A 26,015-nucleotide genomic window follows, 5' to 3' on the forward strand; every position below is an offset into this window, starting at 1 on the left:
CGGTTCGACCTCTGTCTCCCAGGTACACCACCTGGCTGACTTCGCCACCTTTCCCCGCCCCTCCCCCCTCCTGCCACCTGCAGTCCTGTCCCCTCCAAGCCATCACCTGCAGTATAGAAAGAGGGGGGTTCCCAAGACATGACTGGAGCTACGTCCCTCCTCCCAAACCTTGCCTGCACTGCTGCCTTTGGCTCTGAACCACCTTCGCATCGTTCTCTCCAAAGCCTGGCCCGAGGGGCTTCACAGGCCTCAGGCAGGTGGCAGGAGGCCGATCCACTTGTCACTTGACAGCGGGAGAAACGAGGTGGACTGGCCCCGATGCATGCTGTGTGCATTGACAGCCCCACCCTGAATGCAGGAAGTGTCACAAAGCCAGAACAGACCGGGGAGGTCAGTGGGGGACAGGTGCAGGGAGGGTCTCTGTCGCCCAGGCTGACCTGAAGACAGCAGTGGCCCAGATCAGCGGGAAGAGCAGCCGCTGGGGAGGAAACCCCTGTCTGTCGCGGCTGCTCTGCCGGCCAGCTGCATGGCCAAGGGAGTCCTCAACCTCCCTGAACCTCAGCGTCCTCATCTGCGAATGGGGTGCTGATGGGATTCCACAGACACAGCGTGAAGGAGCAGCGGAGCCTTGGAGTGCTTGTGAGTCCTGGGGCCTGTGACTTGTGTTAGCGAGGAGGGCGGGCCACCGGCCAGAGCCTGCGATCTCCAAACCCTTCCACCGTCCGCAGCTCCCAGCACTGGCCTGCCGCTGAGGCTGCCTGCACTTCCGATTTTGGCCCTGAGACGAGTATCGATCTGGGTGTGCTTAGCAAGGATGGATGAGTGGATGCCCAACCACTCTCCAAACTGGATCTCGGGCTCTAAATGATTCATTGGCAGGCTGCAAATAGTACTTACGTCCCTGTGCACCCAGGACGCTGGGGAAAGAATGCAGCCTCCTCCTCGGCACTTTGGAACACGAGGCAGGGATGCCTCCTGTTTGCTAAACTCTGGGCTGGCTGCGTGTAAACCGGATGCTGCAGTGTTGGGGGATGGGGCCTGTCCTTGTCCCTCTTCAGACGGGTGTGAAGTTCCGTTTCCTTCTTGGTAAACTGGAAGGAAGCCTGGGTTGGGAAATGTCACCGGGGTCTGGACATTCCCTCCAGCTGCCGTGTGAGTTCTCCAGGTGCTGGCTTCCCGCCTGTGACATGCAGACTTGCTCAGAAGCAAGCACCGGCTGGCATGAAGCTTCCAGGCTTGTTGGACCCTGCAAACCAAATAAAAACTGCATGGGGCCATCGATATACTTTTAGGCTCCCAGATGGGGCATGAGGAGATGTCCATTAGCTCCAAGTTCACCCCAGGACAGCTGGCTCTGGGCATCTGGATCTCAAAGATGCCCCTTTCCCCTCTTCTGTCCTTGGTGCCCAGGACAGGCCCTGCACACTGTGGGTGCTCAGAGAAGTGTTCGCCGGGGACACCAGGGCACTAGCTCAATGACAAAGATCAGCTCATCCAGCCCATCCTACAAAGAAAACTCACGGGAGGGAAATATCCCAAATAGCCCCCGCCTTGTTTGTAGGTGACTACTGCCCCGTGATCCCTGTGAGAGCAGGGACAATGGTCTGGAGTTGCATTTTAATTTAACAAAAAAATTAATTACTTATCAATCATTAATAAATTAAATTGCCCTAGTTCCACCTCCATAAACATCTATTAGAGTGAGCTGAGCCTGTAATGGCTCCATACTAGAAGAGTCAGCAACCGAACCATCTCCACCTTAAGGACGCAACTGTCACCCACAGCTTGGGAGAATTCCCTTCCGTTGCGTCCCCCGGTCTGCCTCACTGGGTCCCAGTCCTTCCGGACCTGAGCACAGGCACACGGACTTCTGCTCCTGACAGCTTTGTAGCAGGTGGGATCGTCAAGGGCAAATCGGTCTGCCCCGTCCCTGCCGGGCACGCCCCTCGGACCCCTCCTCCGACCAGCAGTGCCTGCGTTCCTGCCGCACGTGTGCCTCGGCCGCTGCGGGGCGTGGGCATGCGGTGCCGCGCTGGCCACGTGTTCGCAGAACTCCCCCACAAACACCATTGCCCGTCTGCTCGGTGTGGCGATTAATGGGGCAGACAAGCCTCTGAAATCTCGGTGGCTTGGCATATAAAGGGTGCTCTTTCTTGCTCACACAAAACTCTTCTGCATTTGGTGACTCGGGGACCTCCTGGTTCTGCCATCCCATCTTATGGCCCTGCAAGTGTCTGCAGCAGGTGGGAGAGGTGGAGGAAGTGCTTTGGCTCTTATCTGCGTCAGCACAGAAGTGACACGCGTCCCCTTGGCTCCTAGTCCACCGGCCAGAGCTAGCCAGGCGGCCGAGTTCCTGGCAGGGGAGGCCGGAGGAGCAGGGCAGGGCCCTGTGTCTGCAGCGCCGCCGTCCCCGCCTGGGCTGGCCCGCCTGCAGACGGCACTTCAGACCACTCCGGCCGCCGCGGGCCGCGCGGCCAGGCGCTGCGCCAGGGCTTTCGCAAGCTCCCCGGCCCTTCCCATCGCGGCAGGAGGGCAGAGCGTACCGACGGCAGTTAGCAGAGGAGGACACTGAGGCACAGCGTGGGCAGCCGCCTGCCCACACTCACACGGCCAGCACGGAGCAAAGCCAGGACTCAACGCAGGCCCTCACTATAGCCCAGACGCCCTGTGGGCACAGACGAAGGGGACTTCGACAAGGAAAAGGTGAGACCTGAAAATACGAGGGGGCGTGGTGGAAAGAGGAGCGGGAAGGGCGGGACGCAGCCGCAGCAGCCCGAGGAAGGCGCGGCGTCGGTGCGGGCCCCTCAGGGAGAAGGAGCTGGAGTGGGGACACGGATGCTGGCACGGGCAGGGCGACGGGAGGAGATGGCTCCTAAACGTGGCCCAGCTTACTGGCTGGCTCTCACGAAAGTCCCTTGGCCACTCAGAGAGTCATTTGGATTTGCCTGATCTGTGAGAAATGAGGGCTGTCGCTCCACGCTCTCAGGTTGTTTCTGAAATGAGCAGTTTCTCCACCCTACTGAGAAAGCTTTATTCAGAGTTCTGTTTTTCCCCATCAACTTCTTTCTGGATCTAGTTGAATCCCAGAGGAGATAATAAGTATATGGGCACCAAATAAAAGGAAAGAAATAAAAATAACCTCAGTTTTCATTAAACTACTTCAAACAAATGGGTTTTGAGATTGTTAACAGGTCTTTGTCTGCTCTTGCAAACCTATAAGAGGCTCTGTTCTGAATACAACTACCAAAACTTGGAGAAGTCCTCTGCTATGGTGCTAGCCTTGGCAGATACCTGCGGGCCCAGGCCTGTGTGAAAGTCCGGAGAGACAGGTCCGTTGGGCAGCTCTCCCGAGAGACTCAAGAAGGACCCTTTGGTCCCTGGGCAGCGCTCACCTGGAGGAGGTTTGCCTTTCTACTGACTCCACATCGGCCTCCCTGGTCCCGGCACGGTATGTGCCCTAGTTCCCCTCACTTGTCTTTCCTGGGACAATCTACAGGGGCACCTTACCAAATTTCTCACTCACAACATAAAAAGTAGGTCACGATTTGTCTCCTGGAACCTGAAGCCTTGAACGTCAAGACTCTTCAGGTTTCGTTACATCAGGGAGTGAGTGGCAGCCACAGCTGGGCCTGCGGAAACCTGGGGGACAGGACTTTGGCTACACGGGTGGGGGGAGTTGCAGAAGCTCCCCCAGAAAAGCACCTCTGCCACTCTAATCACATCACACCTTGCGTAAGTCCCCATGGCTCCCTGCCACCTTCAGGATGGAGTTGAGCAAATCGCCCTCATGAGGCTGCTGAGGCCCGTGGTGTCCTGGCCTCTACTGGTCATCCGTCCATCCCATCTCCCATCACACCAACATCCCTCGCGTGCTCCAGGGTGCTGACTTGCTTCTAGTTGCTTCCGGCTTTTGCTCCCAGGGCCCTGCTGTCAGGCGCACCTTCCTCACTCCCTTTCTATCTCTCACACACACATGTGCACATGCACATGCACGCACGTGCACACACATGCACACATATGCATGCACACATGCACACGTTCACACACGCACACTTGCACATACACACATGCACACACACGCACACGCACCTGCAAACACGAATGCACGCACACATGCCCGTACATGCACACATACACATATGCACACGTGCGCACATACACACGTGCATGCATACACACGGTGCAGATGCTCATACACACGTGTGCACATGCACACGCACTTGCACACACCCATGCACACACATTGCTGTAGACTGTTCATGTTCCTTCAATGTGTATATAAAGGAATACTGACCCCTACGGTGACGGTACAAGAGGTGGGGCCTCTGGGACGGAGCCCTCAGCAATGGGGTTAGTGGCTGTGTGAAAGGGCACCAGAGAGCTTCCTCGCCCCCCTACGTGAGGACGCCCCAGGGGGACAACCATCAGTGAACCCGGAAGCAGGGCCTCGCCAGACACCGACTTTACCAGTGCCTTGACCTTGAACTTCCCACCCTCCGAACTGCGAGAAAAACGTTTCTGTTGTTTCCAAGCTGTCCAGTCTACGGTATTTTGTCATATTAGCCCAAACGGACTAAGACACGCATATGCAAGCATGTGTACACGGCGCTGTACTCCAGGATGCCTTCTACTTGTTGCCTAAGATCAATCTCCAGCTCTGGATGTCCCGGAGGCCTCTCTCGCTGTCCCTAGGCTGAGGTGAGGGCCCTTTGTCAGGCCTGCCTGTTTCCCTCCCACACAGGCCAGCAAGCTCTGCGTGGGGGGAGCGGGTCTCATTCATCTGTGTCCGCCCCGCCCCCTGCCCAGGGGTCTTGGCCCCGAGAAGGGACACAGCACGCAGGGGAACGGCCTGGTGGGAACCTGAAGCCACCGTTGGCTCCCGCGTGGACCCGTCTCCGTGGCCATCACACGAGTCAGCACAAAGCCAGGGCCGGCCCCCGCAGCGCTCGGGGCAGACTGCCAGGCCCCACGCTCAGCCGGCGAAGGACACCCCCACGTGGGGCAGAAAGCGTAAGGAAAAGGCCAGAAGGGCAGAGGGCGAGACACATTCTTTTCTGATTTATTTTTCTTGAAAAGATACAAGAGCATCAAAGAAAAAAATCACAGGAAGACACAAAACTGTTTTCATTCTCTGTCTTTTCTTCTCATTGTCCACATTTATCCATAGTTTTATGGAGTTGTAATCAGAGTGCTGACTAACTTGGTGTCCCTCCCTAATGAGAATGTGTTCCCAGCGCCAGCCTTGGGCCCGGTCCTGCGTGGGCACGGGGCGCTTCCCTCGGAGCCCAAGGCAGTGCCTTTCCTGAAACCCTTGGGGCCAGGTGCTTGGGCTCCGGCCTGTTCCAGGCCCCACACCATTCTTTGCTCCTTGACTGTGCCCCGTCACCCCCCAGCACCACTCCACACACACTTCCTCTGTTCCCAAGGGGCAGGGGCGTCTACGCAGCGCCGATTACATGCTAGCACCTTCCGCGGGGAAGCCCATTTATGGGTACGCAGCCTGCAAGGCTAACACCACGCCCTGCACCCTCCAGAAGTGGACACTGAGGCTCAGGAGGGAGGCAGCTGGCCACCAACCCACCCTCCGACTCTGGGGCCTGGGACTTTGACAGCCGCTGCTCTGGCCACCTGCCTGGCACCCCAGGTCCCGCCCAACACACACGGGGTTGCCAGACGGCTGGAGCCCGCCCCGCTAGGGCCCTGCCGCCCAGGGCTGGGGCTGGGCTCCCTGGGGCGGGGGTCCTGGCCGGGAGCACAGACGCCAGACCACCAGAGCGCTCCTGCTGGCAGCTGTGGGGTCCTCGCAGGTTTCTTGCCCTCTCCGCCTCAGGTTCCGTCTGTGGGATGGGATCTACCTGGCGAGGTTGTTGGGAGGGTTCAGTGAGCTGGTCAGAGCCCTCACACAGTGACGCTCATTGTCGCCGTTATCACCGTCTCTGGCTGTGATGTGCAGGCTCTAGGCTGAGTATGCTCACCCCTAATTCACTGGGTGAGCTGAGTCTTTATTGCGGGGGTGGTGAGTCTTCACAGGCGCAGGATTTCCTGGTAGGTGACGTTTACTGTTTATTGTGGCCGTACCATGTGCCAAGCTCTGTATGTCCATCATCTCTGCTCCTAACAGCAGCCCTGCAAAAGAGGTTGCTGTTCCCACTAGTGTCAGTTCAGGGCCCCATGGCTGGCCAGAGGCAGGGCCGGGAGTCCCACTGGGGCTGACTGGGGGCCGGCCCCAGCTTTCTCTGCCACCTCCATGTTGTCACCGGCCGATGCTGCGCCCTGTGGGTGGAGCAGTTTGGCTCTTGCCCGATGGCAGGACACCTCCTCAGCAAGCAGCAGCTGCCCAGGGCAGATCATGTGGCTTGAGTTTCCAGACCGTCACAGCCTAGAGGGGCCGGGAAGGCCAGAACCCTGTGCCCTGGGTCTTTCCCAGTGGGACCCTGTGTCCTCAGCACAGGTGCCAGTCACCACGACGGCCACAGCACCCTCCCTAGGTCTCTGGAAAGTTCTGTAGGGGAAGCTGGGGGTAGGAGGCTTTCTTCACCCTTCCTTCCTTCCCCCTTATTCTTCTCCACCGAATACATTCTGAGCCCTGCCTGGGGCCAGGCCCCCAGAAGCAGTCGGGGTGTAGGAGTGAAGCAAGAAGATGCTGCCCCTTCTAACAGGAGAAGGGGAGAACAAACGAGCCAGCGCTAACTCAGGAAAGACGCAGACTGCGGAGAGACAGGGAGGGTGACTTTTAAAGGGCGGTCAGGGATGGCCACTCTGAGAGGGTGAGGTTTGAGCTGAATGAAGAGGAAACCTGGGAAGAGGGTTCCAGGCACGCAGGTGCAAAGGCCCTGGGAGCGGATGTGGTGTGTCAGTGGAACAGAGAGGAACCCACGGCTGGAGCTGGGGGAAGCTGGGGAAGAGGAGAAGGTGAATGTGGAGGTGGGTGGTTCCTGTGTGGAGTTCAGGTGACACTCTAAGTGCGGACCCCTCAGGTAAGTTCTGAGACCCACTGTGCGCTGCAGAGCAGCCCTGCCGGCATGTGCCACCCTGCCCCCAGGGTCCCTGCGTTCATGCTCTCCCCAGCCCTTAGCTGCTAAGACCAGACCACCAGAGTTGTCCTCAACTCTTCCCTCAACTTCCCCATCCATCGTCTTATCCACATCCCCTTCCAGAAGTTTCTCAAACCCATTCCTTCTTATCCAGCCCTGGGCCTTTACTTTGGCTCAGTGTCCCCTGTTTTGTGTGATGCTGCTATAACTCCCTCTCCAGCTGTCTCCAGCTGTCTCTGCTCCCCTGGAATCCACCCTTCTCAAATGGCCTCAAATGGAAATCTCACTGTGTCACTCTCCACCTGCAAAACTTTCCCTGGCTCCCAGTGGTCTACGCTGTGCTGCCCAATACAATAGCCACAAGCCACAAGTGGCTGTTTAAATATGAATTAATTCAAGTTAAACAAAATTTAAAGTGCATTTCCTTAGTCACATGAGCCACATCTCAGGGGCTCCATAGCCACCTGTGGCTAGTGGCTACCATATTGGATGGCACAGATACAATGGAAAAAGCCTTTTTTGTTGACCCCAGAGATAGTTCTGCAAGTCTGGGCCAGTTCGTGGCCATCAGTTCTTTTTCAACATCAGGCCAATGGAAGGGCTGCCCAGCATTTTGGAGACATGTCTGGAGCCCGTCCTTCATGCAGGACCTGTGCAAGCCTGTCCGCAGAGAGCTTCACGTCCAGCATGGAGCGTGGACATACAGAGAAAACACAAAAGGCCCAGACTACGCCATTTCACAGGATGGGGTGTGCTGGGTGGTCTTGCTGGGTCCCGGACACCTTCCTGCTGCAGAGGTCAGCACACCTTAGGCTGGGCCTGTCTGGTCCTCAGTTCACTTTACAGCAACAGTACTGAGGCTCAGGGAGGCCAGGGAGGCCAGACGCAGAGCTCAGAATTGGAGCCTGGAGCTTGGTTCTCTGTCCTTCCTCCGACCTCACTGTCTTCTCCCCCCCAACCCTCCATCCCAGACAAACTGCACAGCCCGTCACCACAAACCGAGTCCTGACATTTGCCACCAGCTCCACTGCTGCTACAGGAGTCCAGGCCAGGGTCTTCTCTCACTGCAACATTCCAATGCCTCCCGCGGCTCCCCCACTGGTCCTCAGGAAGCCAATAGGGTCTTTCCAGAATGACATTCTGATCAGGTCACCTTCTTGCTTCATAACTCTCAACGGCTCCCTATTGCTTTTTTCTTCTTATTTAAACTTCTATTTTGAAGTAATTGTACATTTGCATGCAATTACAGGAAATCAGAGAGGCCCCTTGTACCTTTCACTCCAGTTTGCCCCGATGGCAACATCTTGAATCACTGTTAACTGTCGCTTTTAAGATGAAGATTGAGATGAGGGTGTTATGGCTTTGGCCTGGAGTCAGAGAGACCTGGGCTTAAATCCCAGCTTCATCACAGATTGAGTGACCTTGGCAAATTATTTTACCTGAGTCTCAGGTTCTTTGAGTATAAAATGTATAGTAAAGGCATGTACCTCAAAGAGTACCCTGAGGCTTAAATGAGATAATACTTATAAAATGTTCAAAACAGAGACTGAAATATTGACTGGCACTCAAGGAATGGTAAATGGCCTGGAATATTCTAGCCTCTGCCTATCTCTTCCAGTCCACGATCCCCTTTGCTCTCTCTGCTCCAGCCTCACTGACTTCTTCCTGGTTCTTCCTCTTGTCTTGCTCCTTCTCCGTCCCAGGACCTTTACACACGCTGTTCCCTTTTTTCCTCTTAACACATTGTTAGCCCTACTTATCCTCTAGTCTTCGTTTCTTAATACATTGGTTCTTTTTTTTTTTTATTTTTTTTTTCGTGGTTTTTTTTTTTTTATTTCGGCATATTATGGGGTTACAGATTTTAAGGTTTTCCCTTAAAATCTGTAAAATCTGTAAATTCCCATTTCCCCCCCTCTGCCCAAAAGTCTGAGTCTCCATCATGACCATCCCCCAGATGGTGCACATCTCACTCCTTATGTATGTATATACCCGCCCCCCTCCCCCCTCCCACCTGCCCAATACCCTATTACTGTAGTACCTATGTGTCCACTTAGGTGCTACTCAGTTAATACCAATTTGCTGGAGAATATATCTGGTGCTTGTTTTTCCATTCTTGGGATACTTCACTTAGTAGTATGGGTTCCAGCTCTAACCAGGAAAATATAAGATGTGCTATATCACCATTGTTTCTTAGAGCTGAATAGTACTCCATGGTGTACATATACCACATTTTATTAATCCATTCTTGGATTGATGGGCACTTGGGCTGTTTCCACACCCTTGCAATTATGAATTGTGCTGCTATAAACATTTGAGTGCAGTTGTCTTTTTTGTAGAGTGTCATTGGATCTTTTGGGTAGATGCCCAGCAATGGGATTGCTGGATCAAATGGTAGATCCACTTGTATCGCTTTAAGTTATCTCCATATTGCTTTCCACAGAGGTTGAACTAGTTTGCAGTCCCACCAGCAGTGTAGGAGTGTTCCTCTCTCTCTGCAACCACGCCAGCATTTATTGTTTGGAGATTTTTTGATAAAGGACATTCTCACTGGGGTTAAGTGATATCTCATTGTGGTTTTGATTTGCATTTCCCTGATGATTAGGGATGTTGAGCATTTTTTCATATGTTTGTTGGCCATTCTTGTCTTCTTTAGAAAAGTTTCTGTTCAAGTCCTTTGCCCACTTTTTAATGGGGTTATTTGATTTTTTCTTCCTGATTTTTGTGAGTTCTAAGTATATTCTAGTTATCAGTCCCTTATCGGATGCATAGGATGCAAAAATTTTCTCCCATTCTGTAGGTTGTCTGTTTACTTTCATGACTATTTCTTTGGCTGTGCAGAAGCTTTGTAGTTTGATCATGTCCCATTTATTTATTTTTGTTGCTGCTGTGATTGCCTTTGGGGACTTCTTCATAAACTCTTTGCCCAGGCCAATGTCTAGGAGAGTGTTTCCAACTTTTTCCTCTAGAGTTCTAATAGTTTCATAAATTAGGTTTAAGTCTGTTATCCAGCGTGAGTTGGTTTTTGTGAGAGGTGAAAGGTGTGGGTCCTGTTTTAGCCTTCTACAGGTGGCTATCCAGTTTTCCCAGCACCATTTATTGAAGAGGGATTCTTTTCCCCAGCGTATGTTTGTGTCTGGTTTGTCAAAGATTAGATGGCTATATGAGGATGGTTTTATATCAGGATTCTCACATCTGTTCCACTGGTCAATATTCCTATTTTTGTGCCAATACCATATTGTTTTAATCACTACAGCTTTGTAGTATAGTTTCATATCTGCCATATTAATGCCTCCCATTTTGTTTTTGTTGCCCAGAATTGCTCTTGATATTCGGGGTCTTCTTTGGTTCCATACGAAGCGTAAAATTATTTTTTCTATATCTGTGAAGAATGCTGATGGGATTTTAATAGGTATTGCATTGAATCTGTAGATCAGTTTGGGTAGTATAGACATTTTGATGATGTTGAGTCTGCCAATCCACGAGCATGGTATGGATTTCCATCTGTTTACATCCTCTGCTATTTCCTTCCTCAGCGTTTCATAGTTCTCCCTGTAGAGGTCTTTTACCTCCTTGGTTAAGTATATTCCTAGGTACTTTAATTTCTTTGTTGCTATTGTGAAGGGAATTGAGTCTTTGATTTGGTTCTCAATTTGATTGTTGTTGGCGTATATGAATGCCTCTGATTTCTGTGTATTGATTTTGTATCCTGAGACTTTACTAAATTCATTGATCAGTTCCAGGAGTTTCTTGGTTGAATCTTTGGGGTTTTCTAGATACAATATCATCAACAAACAGTGAAAGTTTAATCTCTTTTGCCCCTATTTGGATACCTTTGATTCCATTTTCCTGTCTGATTTCTGTAGCCAACACTTCCAGCACTATGTTGAACAGAAGTGGAGATAGTGGGCAGCCTTGTCTGGTTCCAGTTCTAAGTGGGAATGATTTCAATTTTTCCCCATTCAGTATGATGTTGGCTATGGGTCTGTCATATATGGCTTGTATCATTTTTAGGTATGTCCCTTCTATGCCTATTTTCTTAAGTGTTCGTATCATGAAAGGGTGTTGAATTTTGTCAAAAGCTTTTTCTGCATCTATTGAAAGAATCATGTGGTCTTTGTTTTTGCTTCTGTTTATGTGGTGAATTGCATTTATAGATTTACGTATGTTGAACCATCCCTGCATCCCTGGGATGAAGCCCACTTGGTCGTGGTGGTTTATTTTTTTGATAAGTGTCTGGATTCAGTTAGCTAAGATTTTGTTGAAAATTTTTGCATCTATATTCATTAGGGATATTGGTCTGTAGTTTTCTTTTTTTGTTGCATCCTTTCCTGGTTTTGGTATCAGAGTAATATTCCCTTCATAAAAGGTGTCAGGGAGGTTTCTGTTCTTCTCAATGTTGTGGAATAGTTTCTGCAAGATAGGTACTAGTTCTTCTTTGTAAGTGTGGTAAAATTCAGGTGTGAAGCCATCTGGACCGGGACTTTTCTTTTTAGGGAGATTTTTAATGGCTGTTTCTATTTCAGCAGTTGAGATTGGTCTGTTCAGGGAATCTATTTCTTCCTGGTTGAGCCTAGGGAGGCTGTGTGTTTCTAGAAATTTGTCCATTTCCTCCACATTTTCTAGTTTGTGTGCATAAAGATTTTTGTAGTATTCATAAATTGTATCTTGTATCTCTTTGGGATCAGTTGTGATGTCTCCTTTTTGTTCCTGATGGAGCTTATTAGAGATTTCTCTTTTCTGCTTTTTGTTAGCTTAGCCAATGGTTTGTCAATTTTGTTTATTTTTTCAAAGAACCAACTTTTTGTTTTATTAATCTCCTGAATAGCTTCCCTGTTTTCAATTTCGTTTAGTTCTGATTTGATCTTGTTGATTTCACTTCTTCTGCTGGGTTTGGGGTTGGTCTGTTCTTCTTTTTCCAGCTCTTTGAGTCGTTTCATTAGATTGTCTATTTGTGATCTTCTTGTCTATTGGTTATTGGCATTTATGGAGATAAACTTTCCTCTCAGAACTGCTTTAGCTGTGTCCCAGAGGAGTTGATAACTTGTCTCTCCATTGTCATTTTCTTCATAGAAGTTTTTTATTTCCGTCTTGATTTCTTCATTTCCGAAGTAATCATTTAGTAGTAAGTTGTTTAATTTCCACGTTTTTGTGTAGAAATGTGAGTTTCTGTTAGGGTTGATTTCTAGTTTTATTCCACTGTGATCTGAGAAGGTACATGGTATGATTTCTATTTTTTTAAATTTCTTGAGATTTTCTTTGTGTCCTAGGATATGGTCAATCTTAGAGAATGTCCCGTGAGCTGATTAGAAGAACGTATATTCAGTGGATTTTGGGTAGAATGTTCTGTAGATGTCTGTCAGACCCAATTGTTCTAGAGTTTTGTTTAAGTCCATTATTTCCTTATTAATTTTCTGTTTGGAGGATCTGTCTCATGCTGTCAGTGGGGTGTTGAAATCTCCGACCATTATGGAGTTTCTATTAATCCATTTGTTTAGCTCCAGTAAGGTTTGCTTTATGAATCTGGGTGCACCTAAGATGGGTGCATATATACTTAAAATTGTTATCTCTTCTTGTTGGACTGTGCCCTTCACCATTATATAATGACCCTCTTTGTCTTTCACTACTTTTGTTGGTTTAAAAACTAAATCGTCTGAAATTAGAACTGCCACACCAGCCTTCTTTTGGCTTCTATTTGCTTGGAATATTGATCTCCACCCTTTTATTTTTAGTCTATATGCATCCTTGCAGGTTAGATGTGTTTCCTGAAGACAGCATATACTTGGCCTGTATTTTCTTATCCATTCAGCCAGCCTATGTCTCTTGAGTGGAGAGTTTAAGCCATTCACATTTATTGAGAGAACTGATAGGTAAGGTAGAATACTGATCATTCTGTTGGGTTGGATGTTGTTGCTATGATTTCTGTCTTGAGCCATTGTAATATCTGGCCTTTAATATCTTTGGGTTTTGGTTGTTTTTATATTCGTGGGTTATTATTATGATGTTCCGTGCATAACGCTGTTTTTAGTACTTCTTGTAGGGCTGGTCTTGTCTTGGTGAATTCTCTGAGCCTTTGCTTGTCTGAGAATGTTTTTATTTCTTCTTCATATACGAAGCTTAGTTTTGCAGGGAATAATATTCTAGGCTGGCCATTGTTTTGTTTCAAAAGAGTGAGAATGGGGCCCCAGTCTCTCCTTGCTTGTAAAGTCTCATTAAAGAAGCCTGATGTTATTCGAATTGGCTTTCCCTTGTATGTCACTTGCTTCTTTTGTCTTACAGCTCTTAGAAGGGCCTCTTTAGTTGATATTTTGGTCAGTCTGATGACTGCATGTCGTGACGTCTTCCTGTTTGCGTTGAATCTCCCAGGAGTCCTCTGAGCTTCTTGAACTTGTATATAGAGATTTTGAGCAAGGCCTGGGAAATTTTCCTCTATTATATCTTCAAACAGCTTGTCCAAGCCTTGAGTGTTGTCTTCTTCCCCTTCTTGTAACCCTATGACCCTCACATTAGGTTTCTTCACATAATCCCACAGCTCTTGTAGGCTTTGCTCTTTTCTCTTGTTTCTCTGCTCTATTTCTGTGACTGATTTATTTAATTGGAGGGTGTTATCTTCAAGCTCTGAGATTCTTTCTTCTGTTTCATCTACCCTGTTCTTGAGACTTTCCACTGTATTTTGTAGTTCCCTGAATTGATTCTTCATTTCCAGGAGTTCGTTTACACTTTTCTTCATTGTGTCTATTTCTTTTCCCATATCCTGGAGGCTTTTTGTGGTTTCTTTGTGTTGGTTATTGAGTTGTTGTTGCAGCTGGGTGAGTGTTCTTATGATCCACATACGAAATTCCTCTTCTGTCATATTGGTTGCCTGATTTTGGTTGGTGTCCGTTTCTAGGGGGCTGGTGCTCCTCTTTGGGGGTGTGTTTTCCGTTTGGTTCTTCATATTTCCTGAGTTCTTTCGCTGATTTCTTCCCATGTCGATCAGTTGTTGTTTCTTTCCTTAGGTTATTGTTTGGGTATTCACACACCTTGTTTAGTTTCTGAGGCGTTAGGTGGTGTCTGTGGGTGAGATTGGACCACTCCCTGTATAATGAGTCAGTGGGTGCCGTGGAAAGGCTGTGCAAGATGCCGTCCCTGTCAGTAGGTGGCGTTTGCTTGGAGGAACAGGCTATACTGTTGATTTTGTGTCCTGTTGTCAGCTCTTGTTCTGGGCGGAGCTGGGTTGGGTAAGCCTGCCCTCAGGCCGTTAGAAGGGGTCAAAGTTCTGTTCTCTGCTTCCAGGGAAAGCTGTCAGGGCGGGGATGGAATGGTCCAGCTCAGCCAGAAAGTCTGCGTGTGGGGGTGGGGCTGTCTGAGACCCGCAGTCTGGAGCGGGCCTGGCTTCTTTCCACCCTCCCCAACTCCGCAGCTACTCCTGGGCCTCTGCCAGCAGGCCAGACCACACGCCACCAGGCCTCCCCGGACTGTGATGCCGGCAGTGAGGTTCCCTGCACAGGAACGCCACCTGGGTTGGGCGCACGGCCTCCTCCTGAGAGGAGGGTTGCCCTCTAGGACACCGATCCGCCCCTGGAGGCACACACACCTCAATAGGCTGTTCACGTATATCCCTTCTGTGCCCCGGGCAATGCTAGACCTCAGTGCAGGGGATCTGGTCTGCAGGTCCGACCTCTGGGTCCCGGAGTTCAAACTGTATCCCCACCAGGGAGAGGATTTCCGGTTCCAATTCACCCACAGGGAGCCTGAGCTGGGTCTATGTCTCTCAGCCTCTGAGTCGGCACCGTTCTCCTGGGAACACGGTGCCAGCAGCACCTGGGAGGGCGGGCAGGTAGGGAGCTCACAGTCTGAGTTCCCCTAAGTCAGGTGTAGGTTCCCAAATGGGAAGGTCCTGTTCTCTGGAGTTGCCTCCGGCTGGTGGCTGTATTGTCTCTCAGGGCAGCCGCGGGTAGGGTCGGCGGAGGGGAGGAGGAGGCAAAATGGCGCCTGCCGCGGGGCTCAGGTCTGTGCACATGGAGGTGCCCGGAGGAAGTTGGGAACCTGGTGCCACGTCTGCTACAGGCTCACCGTTGGCAGGCGGCGGCGGTCTCTGGGCTGGTGTCCGCAGGTCTCTCCACCCGCTGGGGAGCCCACCAGCAGTCCCGAATGCAGGGGAGGGGAAACAGCAAATCCACCTACCCTTGCCGCTGGTCTCTGGGCTGCTCCGGTGGTCTCAGCCTCCAGTTCTCCTCCTCGGCCTCCTCCCGTGGAGTCTCCCGGGGTCTCAGGTACCCCTCCTTCCGGCCCTTGTCCGCTGTATGCTCGTCTTCTTGCTTCTTTCCTCTAATTTCTGCTAGAATCTGTCTTTACTGCAGAGACACTCTGTCTGGCGATGTTATTCGTCCGCCATCTTGCTCCGCCCCCCCAACACATTGGTTCTTAACACATTGTTAGCCCCACTTATCCTCTAGTCTTCGGCCCAAGTGTTCCTTCATCAGAGAAGTCTTTGTGTACCACATAGACCTGCTCATGTTCCTTAAAACTAAATGTGCTGGGCATATTTAATTTTCTCTTACAAATACTTATTTCAGGATGTAAATACATAAGAATTTGTGTTTTTACTAATTATGATCTCCTCTACCAGACTATGAGCCCATGAAAGTCACGACAATGTTGTTTTGCTCATCAGAGTATCCCTAGAAGTTAGCAGAGGGCCTGGCATCGAGGAGAGACCAATAAGTATTTATTACCCAAATCAATGAGCAGACAGTAGGGGTGAGGGAGAAAGCCACGATGAAGGTGGCAGTGAAGACTCCAGTAGCAAACCTCACTGAGTGCTCGTGACGTGCTACACGGCACGCTTGGCATTCTCTCTGCCTGCATCATCTCATTTAATTTGCAAACACTGAAAGTAGCCCCCATCATTCTTTGTCCAGTTTTGTATTTTTCCTTACCTTTCTGTCCCTGCCTGATATATGTTTATTTAGTGTCTAATTTCCTTGCTGATAGGAACTTCATGAACTCAGAAATTGTGTCCTTTTCCCTTCTGTGTCCCTAGAGCCTAGAACAGTCCTGGCACATAGTAGGCACTCAATGAATATCTGTGGAATGAATAAACACATAAATAAATGGATTACCCAAGGAACTTAGGGGGGAGGTACAATTATTACCCCATCCACATTTTAAACACGAGACTGAAGCTTACAGATATTAAATACCTGGTCCAGGTACGTGCCAGAGCTGGGGCTCGAACCTGGGCCTTTGACCTCAAAGACCATAATTTTAATTGTGATGCTCTCCTGGTTTGGGTTCCCCCAGAAACAAACCCTGAGAAAAAGGTTCAGGTACGAGTAGTTTACTCGGGAGTCAATTCCAGGAAGTATCGGTGGGTGGAGGGGAAAGCAAGGCAGAGAGGGAAAGGCCAACAGAGGGGCCCAGGCAGCAACCGACCATCATGGGCAGCCGGAGCTCGATCCCACCAGTCCCTGGAACCTCCAAGCTGCCCTGCCTGAGAGCGAGGGGCTGGGGACTCGCACGCCGACTCCCACCAGTCCCTCGTCGCCGGCAGCTCACAGTGGGCGTGGCTGTCCGGTGGGCCGGCTCGCCTGGCGTGTGGGCGGACGGTGCTCACAGGCAGGTAGAAGTTCTCAGGCCAGGAGTCGCACTTGCTTGCCAGGGGTCCAGACGGGCACCGCCAGCACCTTTCTGGATGCCACACGGAGTCCCCCCATCAAAAGGATGCTCCATCTTCTCCAAAGATGACGCTGAAAGACCAAACATTTACGGGAGAAAGGCCCTCCTCCTCCCCAGGACCGGCCGCCCTCCTCATGCACACCTTCTTCCTCTCACTTCTTGGGGTCCTAACATCTTTGGGTCTGGCTTAAATCCCATCCTGAAATCCCTGGCTCCAGGCTGGCGGAAGCCCCGGAGAGTATGTGCTCCGCCCCTCCCCAGCAAAGAGGACAGGTCTAAGCCCTACGAGAAAGTCATGCCTTTGGGGGTAGCAGTCTGACCTTGGGGTGCCCTATTCAGCCCTTCTAGTCCTGCAGAACGCACCAGGTCCTCATGGTGTGTCACGGTCCACGCGCTGAGCTGAAAACTCCTCTCCACCTCCGGGGTTCTCTGCAGTTTCCCGACGTGACAAGGTTTCCCGTCTACAACTGCACTGGCCGTTCCAGCAGCCGTCCTAGCACATCTTAATCCAGGGCCAATTAGAGTCCCCAGTGTGCCCATCCAAATACTTGACTTGCAAGTTGGATGAAGACCCCCACCCAAACTTGAGGGGTTGCACCCCTAGAACCACAGGCAGGACAGGCTCTTCGTCCTTGTTTAATCTCATCTGAATAAATACAGTCCCACGGTGAAATCAGTCTGTAAGTTATCCACAAGCTCACAGTTGTCCCACTCTGCCACCCTGGCCTACATGCAGCCCGACAGTCATTGTCTTTCACAGCTAAGAGCAGTCAGAGGCAGTTCCCTGTCTCTACCTCCTCCGCCCCACCTCTACCCGTGCTTACCTTCTCTTATTGCAGAGTGCGGCTAAAACGGCCCCGTTTTGCTCTCCTAGGCATTTGGGTTTGGTGCAAACCCGAGCTTGTGTGTGAGCCTGTCCTCTCTCCCCGTCCCCTTCCACCTCCCAGCGAGAGCAAGGTGCAGCACACACCCACGCTTCGCTCCTGCACACTGGGGCCCAGGCACACGATGCTCGGTAAATGGGCGGCGAGCCCCGCACGGCCCCCGAGACCAAGGCTGCTCTCCTCCTTCCTGCCTCTCTCCCAGCGCCTCTCTTCACACCCTCTGACCCTCTCCGTCCACGCTCCCTCCGGCCCTGGCCACGCTCTGCATCCGCCCCGCCTCTGCTCCCGCTCCCTCGTCCTCTTAGGAGAATCCCGGCGGGCCGACTCCTCTCCTTTCTAGATCAGTCCTTTGCTGACGCTGGGCCTTCGTTTCCTCAACTGCAACGGGGATAGGAACATGACCCGAGGTCTGGCTCCCCAGAAGCAGAGACTGGTTGGGGATCCTTGTGCGTGAGGTTTGCGGGCATTCTTGGGGGCAGCCTGCAGGGTAAGGAGGCAGGCGGTGCAGGGAAGCGGGGAGAGAAGCCCTGGCCCTCTGGAGAGCACAGCACGTGAAGGGCACTGCAAGGGCGTTGCCGCCTAGTGGTCCCCTCAGCGAAGGACGACATCCCCCGGAGAAGGGTGCAAGTGTGAGAGGCCAGCAGAGCTGGGGCGGGTGCCTGCCGGGTGGTGGGCTAGCGTCTGCTCACACACGCCCGCCGCGCAGAACTGCTGGGGCATGGACTCGGTCAGTGTACTTAAAATTCTAAGAATAGCATTGACACCGAACACAGTTCAGGAATTGTTTCCGTCATTTTTACCCTTTCTACAAAACCCAGCTAACATCCCACCTCTGAAGTCTTCCTCACTGGCTGTCTAGAGAATGAATCATTCCTCCCCGGGCTACCTCGGCACTTAGTGTTTTTGTCCTTTTTATTTAAGTCTCAAAACTACACGAGTAAAGCATGGAAAGATTGCTCTAACAGGGCCTGAACTATTTAGGGTAGAACACCCTTCTCTGCCTCGCGTTCTCCCGGGAGTAAAACGTGCTCAGTCTCTATTGGCGGCACTTCGTACCTTGAGAGGCCTTCCTGCCTTGTTTTGGGGAATGGGGTTTTCTTGGCTGCAGTTAGAGTCTCCTAACGGGAGGCCCCTGGCTTATAATTCCTGCACCCCCGCTCAAGGAATGTCTGCTTGGGGGTGAGCCGGCCTTCCTAGATCATGCGGGGTGCGGGTCAAATACACATTTCCAGTCCTGGGACGGTCTCTTTCAGGAGGCCTGCGTCAGGCACGGGCTCGCAGATGCTGGTGACAAGCTCCCCAGGCCGATCAGGTAAGACTCCAGCGCAGGCAATGCTGGTTCAAGGGGAGTTTGCATCTGACGAGCGCCGCACTAATGGGTTTATTTAGATGTTTCCTTTTGGCTTGGCACGGTTATTTTTCTGTGCATGGGCGCTTACCTTTCCTGTGGCTAGCATAGTAATGCATGGTCATTATGGGAAATTGGAAAATTTTAAAAGTCACTTTAATCCCAGCACATCTAAACCACGTTTGAGGGGCTTTCACAGGGCCCTGTGCACATGTTCGCACCATCAGTCCCAGTTTTGTCTGGGATGTTTCCAGTCCCGCCTCTGGCACAGGCCGACAGAGACTGACGCTGCTTCCTCTTCTCCCCCTGCGCCCAGGGATGCCATGCGCACCGGCTCCCGAGCCCAGCTGCGGCCCCAGCTCTCCTTCCTCATCGGCAGAGGGAAGCACCCACTTGCCCCATTGCTTCTGCCACTTCCTTCTCCCAGGAAGCCTTCAGGCCTTATGAGCGCGCAGGGCTCTATTTTTAGTGGCGTGAGCCTTCTCCTGTGTGTCCAGACTGGTGACGCTTCCCGCTGCCAGAGCCCTTCTGCGTTTTCAGAGGAGCCTCCTGTGGCCTCAGCCCTCACATGCTGGTCACCTCGAATAACCTTTGCCTCAGCCCGGTAATTCTGCACTGCCAATGGCTGCCCATCATCAGATGGGGAAACTGAGGCTCAGCAAGGACAGGTGACTTGTCTAAGTTCCTACACACAGTAGGGACAGAATCAGGCCTTCCCACCTAGCTCTAAACCTTGTCTATCACCTGGCCAACACCCCACCCCTGCTGGCTGCACCCCAGGCGCTCCTTGCACCCCACTTCCATGGTGCTCAGCATCTCCGAGGTGGACAGGACCACACTCTGCAGAGATGGCTGTCTGTCTGTGTGTGAATAAATGGCATGGATCTTCCACCTTCACCCGGAAGTCATAAGCTGCTGGCCCCCAGCCAGAAGCTTACCCCAGCTACACTGTATTTGAGCTTTTCAGAGTATTAAATTTTTTATATTAGTTGATGACATTTAAAACTCAAAAGTATTCACATAAAAATCCAGATGTCCAGCTTCTCTTGAGAAAACAGAAAACTGGCAGCCTCAGCTCACGCCCCTGCTCAGCCCCAGTCATGCAGAGCCCGAGGTGGCTGCGCCCGTCCCCGGGGCCGATGCCACAGTCCCCACCGCTCCTCACAAGGAGAGCAACACAGAGCCAGCGTCGGCTATCTGTCACCTCGCACGCATGCTTTTTCTTTCTGGTAGATTCCAGAGGAGAGAGCCATGGCCAGTCCCTCACTCGGCACTGCCTGGTCCTCATACGCACCTGAGTCTGTGACCTCAAGGCCCTACCAAATCTTTTCTGCAAATCCCAGACCTGACACGCAGCAGGTGCTGAAGAATAACTGTAACTAGGACTTCCTGAGCACTTACCCTCTGTGAGGCTGTGGAATTTGTCACCTTTGTTGGGGCCGTGCTGAGGTGAGTTTTGTCACCAAGACTTTCGTGGTGTGGCTCACTCTTGCTCAGAGTGGCCTCTCCTTATATGGCGTTTTGTGCCTGGTCCTTTTGCCTTTTCAACTTGCTGGCTCGTTGCTGAAGGTTTATAGAAGAGGCAGGAAGAGGCGCTATGGCTGGGCAGGGACTGGCCGAGAGGGGAGGAAGGCATTTGCCTGAAGGAACAGAAGAGAAAGGAAGACACCGCACAGTGCTAATGTATATCGGAGGGGCACAGGCCCTGCGAACACAGGTGGTGAAGGTGTGGAAAGGGCGCTTGAGGCAGAGCGTGAAAGGCCTTGCATGGCATCCTGAGGCTATGGGGCTTCTGAGGGGACTGGGGAGTTATGAAAGGTTTTAGAGCAGGACTGGGCATGATCCATGTCTGGCTTCATGGAGGCTAGTATGGCAGCAGAATGGAGGCACAGAGGATGGCGCTGTGAGGACCAGAAGACAGGGCTGGGGGCCTGAAGGAAGGGCCTGCAGCAGCAGGAGACAGCAGACTCCCGGAGACTGCGGAGGCCGTCGGTGAGGCCGTGGTGATGGGGAGGGAGCGTGCCTGGAGCTGGCCATCTGGAGGCACTGCAGTGTCATTAACTGGATGAGGATGGTGGGAGGAGATACAGGATGAGACCTCCATGGGGTAATGTCCTCTGGGTGCCCAGAGAGAGGTCACGGCTGCAGCAGGAGATGCAGGTGGCACCTGCCAAGCCAAGTGTGGAGCAGTGAGAAGGGAGTGCTCTGGGCCAAGAAAAGCCGGAGACACCTCCCCTCACACCTGCCGGACTTCCTTCTGTCACTGGCCTCCCAGGTCCCCTCTCTTCCGTCCTGCCTAAGCCCCAGCAGTGAGTATCCTCTGCAGCATCCCAGAGCTGCAGAGCGCAGGCCAGGGCGAATTTCGGTCCCATGAGTGGCCGCAAGGCCCAGCCACTTCCAGGAAGCAGGTACTCCAGACACGCGGACCCCAGGGTCTCCCGAAGCTCTTCACTCACCAAACCAGGGCCTCCCCGGCCCCACCCCCATCTTCTCATCGCTTCCTGTGAGCAGTGCATTTGGCTTTTTATAAAGCCAATAAATAAATAAACACGCGGGCATGATTAATTGATGGCATGGAGCAGACCCAGGCGCTGGGAGTCAGGTGGCCTGGCTTCCTGGTGGAGCCCGGCTTTTCAGGGACCTGGGGCCTGGGCCAAGGAGGGGAAGCCTGCTTTGCGGAGGTGCCTTCGGTGTGTGCCTGGGGTTGTGGACTTTCTCCTTAGGCAGAGCCTCTGTCCTGGACTGCTCCAGTCCCCAAGGCTAGGCTGGAGGCTGCGGCCAACCCAAGCCTTTACCCCCTACCCTCTCCTGGGATCTGGGGCTAAGCCCTCTAGGATTGGCCCAGCCGGTCCCTGTTCCACTGCTGGTCTCCCCACAGGCCCACCGCACGCCCCGCAGCCTCTGTGGGCCCTTCACAGGTTGCAGTGTGCTAGGGAGGCTGGGGAGGCTGGGGCGCCTGCCCCACAGGGAAGACTGGGGAGGGGCGCGTCCCGGGCCAGGCCGACTGTGGGGGTGGGGCGGGGTGAGGGGCTGGTGCTGATGGAGGCACAGGAGGCCACACCCGGGAGAGGCGGGCGGCCCGGCCAGGCAGCCCCAGTGGCGCGCGTGGCGAGGGCGCGGGCAGGACGCGCGCTGCGGTCCCGCGGGGCGCTCTCCGCGCGGAGTTTGGGGAGGGCCGAGGGGAGCGCGGGGGCGGAGGGAGCGGGAGGGAGGAGGCGGGCAGAGCGCAGTGCCGCGGTGCAGAGGCGGCGGCGGGGGAGAGCGGCGGCGGCGGCCACGGGCGAGGCAGGCGAGCGCGGGGCCGCCGCGCAGAGGAGCCGCAGCCGCAGCGGGGCCGGGCCGGGCCGGGCGCGCACCAGCGGCGGCGGCGGCGGCGGCATCTCGCTGGCGGAGCCGGCGCAGGTGAGGCAGGGGCGGCCGGGCCCGGGGCTCTGGGCCTCTTCCCCTCTCTCGCGGTCTCGCTTCGCCGTCCCTGCTGGCCGCTTTTCCGCGGGTGCTCGCCCCGGAGACCCCCGCCGGGCCAGAGCCCAGCGGAGCCGGAGCGCGTCCTGGGTCCCCTCGCCCGCAGAGGCGGGCGCCTTGTCAGCGGTGACCTTGAGCGGGCACCGGGCGGCGGGCGGGGCGGGCGGGTGGGCGCCTGCGGACCTGGCGCCTGCGGGCGCGGGAAGGGGGCGCGCCGCGCGCAAACTTTCCGGGATCCAAGCAGCTCCGATGCCAGGGGGCGTCCAGGGCGCTAGAACCCCCAATTCCCTCTTCCCCAGCTGGCTCCGACTCCTCCACCTAGCGTCTCTTCAGTACTGGGGTCCCCACTTTCTCCTGGCTCTGGTTCCTGCAGGCGGAAGACCTATTCAGAGCTGTGGATGTTGACCCTAGGCTGCGGACTTCTCCCCTCCCGAAAGCGGTTCCCAGCTCCTAGGAGCGGAGATCCCGAGCACCCTCTACCAAGTGCTCTCCGCATCTCCGGCCTCCCCTTTACCTGGCGCCCCCGCCCTCCCCGACAGCCCTCCAGGAGCAGGCGTGTGTCCCCCACCTGGTGACACAGAGCTCCGGGAAGCCTCGCAATCAATAGGGCCTCAGACCTGCAGCGAGATTTTTCAGCCGGGCAAAGGCTCGTTCTGAGAGCGGCTTGGGCAGGCAGGCCCTCGTGGTGGACCGATGCGCTCCTGCACGCTGGGACTCACCCAGGGCCTTGTCATCCCGCTGTCCTGTGGCCTCAGAAGAAGGGATAACTGGCCTTCTGGGATGTCCTAGCTCTAGAAACACAACCTCTGAGAACTAGCCTTGCAAAGGGAATAGGAGGCTCAGAGAGGGTGAGCCAGCCTCAAGGTCACACAGCAGGGGGAGGAGTGAGAACTAAGCTTCCTTATAATGAGTTCGAGTGGACGGAGACGACTGCTGTTTGGTTCCTACACCTGAGGGATTGGGGCTCTGGGACACTCTTTTACTAGCTGCGTGACCCCTGACAACTCACTTCTCCTTCCTGACTCAGTTTCCCCATGTGTAAAATTGAGGTAGCTACCTCATAGGGCTGTTCTGATGGCTGAATGAGTTAATATTCTTAAAGTTCTTACTAGCATCGTGCCTAGTGCATCTTCTGTGTCCAAAACATTTTGGCTACCAGCTTATAAAATTTCCTTTCTGGTCCTGGAAGGGAAGACAGAGAGGGTTAATGATCCCCATTCTCTTCCTTCTGCTTCTGGGACCCAGATTTAGGTTGAGTTCTTCCTGGTGGGTGTGTGGGCTGGTGGGGTCAGCACCTGCTGGAACCCTGAGCACAGGTACCTTTCTGTATATGTTTGTTGGTGACAAGTGTCCCCGCACTCTCAGGGGCCCACTGGACCCACTGAGTGGGCTCACACTAAGCTGTGGTTTCCTGCTGCTGCCATGGAGAAGCCAATACCTGATTTCTAGCTGGGAAATGAAGACAGGGCCCTTCTGCAGCCCCAGGGAAAGACCCGCTCTGCACGTGGGCTGGTGGGGGCGTCGTCTGCACCGCCCCATCTGACCCACGCTTCTCCCTGCTTCCGTAAGACGCCATTCCTTCCCCTAGAGATACTACTGGCAGCAGAAAAGATGGTGGAGGGGTGGAGTGGAGTTCATTCATTCATTCACTCACCAAGCCTTGATTCTTGCCCTCTCTGAGTCAAGGGGTACTTGGAAACACAGAGAGATCAACCATCGCTATCAGTAGCAAAGCTCTTCCAGGTGCCAGGCACTTACTATGCACTAGAGACACATTCGTTCATTTGGAAAATTTTTATTAGGTACCTAATATGTGCTAAGCACTGTTTGATGTGCCAGGGACAGATGGGTAAATAAAACAGATCTGTTCCCAGCATCTAGGATGGCTATATAATTTGTCATCCAAACTGAGACAATTTTGAGAGCGAGAGAGGGCACTATTAATAACACCAGGACCACAGGCATAAACCAGGATGGTTCGGCCAAACTGGGCTGCATGGCCACCCTGCAGCTTCATGGAGTTTATACACCAATGTCTGGGGAGAACTAATATATTTTGATCAATAACTTTTTGCCAAGCTCTGTAGTAAGCACTTTTGGGGCACCATCTGATTTCATCCTCACAGTGCTATGAAGTTGGTGTCACCATCTGCATGTGGATTGTCAGTAGTGGGGCTGAGGCCACCTCCACTACTGCCCTGCTGGGCTACACTGCCTCCCTGAGATGGGTGAGCCCCAGAGTGCAGGGCGCCCACACTCTTCTCAGAGAGGCCCACAGATGACTGTTAGGCAGTAGCACAAATGATGTAATGGCTGCGCAGTGCAGACAGACAGGGATTCTACCTAGAATCCTACAGCAGACTCTACCTAGAAAAATCAGAGGCTGCTTCTTGGAGTAGGGGTCCTCTAAGTTGGACCTTGAAACATGAGTTAGGAGTTTGATAGATTGTGGAGGTTGGGGGGAGGACATTCCAGGCCCAGGTTGCTAAGGTTTGGAGGTGTGGGGCTATGTGGACTGTTTAGGGAGACTACTCTCAAAACAGGTCCACACCCAGTTGCGACGGGACAAGAGTTAGGTCTTGCAGGAGCCAGGGACAGCAGGAGCCAGCAGAAATTGAGTCTAAGCCTGGTGCTATGGCACACGATAGGTTCGGAATTTTAGAAGGATGTTCTGAAGATTTGACTATTCCGTAGGTGGGAAGTAGACAGAGAATTTGTTGTGCAGGATTTCTTTGAGAAGAATTTTCTATGACCCAGTCTATACTATGGACTGCCTGCAAGGTCATGGAAATCGTTTTGCTACACAGAATCACTGCAGAAGGGTTTCACCAGCATTTGTAACAGCAGAAACGGTTTCACCAAGGAAACTGATTGCCAACGAGAAAAATATTAACCTACTTGGGAGAGTTTTTAGTAGTATCATTTGCAAATAAGAAATATGCTCATTATAAATTAAATCTTTTCTTTTTGTTAAATCATGTACAAGAAACTCTAACTTCCTCCTCTCTTCCCTCCTTTTCATGTCTCCTCTGTTGCCATATGAATCTGTTGCAGAGTAATAAACTGCATTTCTTTAGTAATGTCTTACTGCTCAAACTTTTCATTAATTCAGACCGGCCTCCTTTCCTTCCTCCTCAATTAAGTGGAATTATTAAAGCGTTACGATATCTAAAAATTTGAATCTGGTACCAGAGAACCAAAAACGAGGTTAACTATTAGGGCCTTGGGATTGGAAAATCAGGTTGGACAGATTTGGGAAGCAGAAAAGAATTGATAGAAAGCAGGAAAGGAGGGAAGGAGGAGGACGCAGGGTGGCTTTGCGGGCATGTGGCTCATGCTGAGAAGGGCCCCCACTTGATCACATGCTCTGCAGTCAACGCATTGCAGTTTTTAGCAATGTTTGAGCGGGGGCTCCACATTTTCATTTTGCTCCGAGCACCCCAGATCATGTAGCTGATCTTGGCAGGGGGAGAGGAAGAGAGAGATTGGGGTAGGAAGAGGTGGAAAGGGGGGAGAGCTAAGAAAAAGACAGAAAGAAAAGAAATTCACTTTTTAAAGCTTCTGCCATATGCCAGATGCTTTTCCATGTGTATCTATTTTCATCTTCATGGTAATTCTATGAGGTAGGTG

The 26,015-nt window shown here is 52.6% G+C and overlaps 1 protein-coding gene across 8 annotated transcripts in view; it reads left to right on the forward strand.

Moving 5' to 3' along the window:
* Positions 1-22,304: 22,304 nt before the first annotated feature.
* ATP2B2 (ATPase plasma membrane Ca2+ transporting 2) overlaps positions 22,305-26,015 on the forward strand; it is a 361,816-nt gene continuing 358,105 nt past the window's right edge. For 4 of the 8 annotated variants that reach the window (XM_075996348.1, XM_075996346.1, XM_075996342.1 and 1 more), the window contains exon 1: positions 22,305-22,325. The gene's annotated coding sequence lies outside the window, so the exon portion shown is untranslated. The remainder of the gene's footprint in view (positions 22,326-26,015) is intronic. The other 4 variants (XM_075996341.1, XM_075996347.1, XM_075996343.1 and 1 more) reach the window with 2 other exon arrangements.

The sequence above is a fragment of the Microcebus murinus genome, chromosome 21 (genome assembly GCF_040939455.1).
Source record: "Microcebus murinus isolate Inina chromosome 21, M.murinus_Inina_mat1.0, whole genome shotgun sequence".
NCBI lineage: Eukaryota > Metazoa > Chordata > Mammalia > Primates > Cheirogaleidae > Microcebus > Microcebus murinus.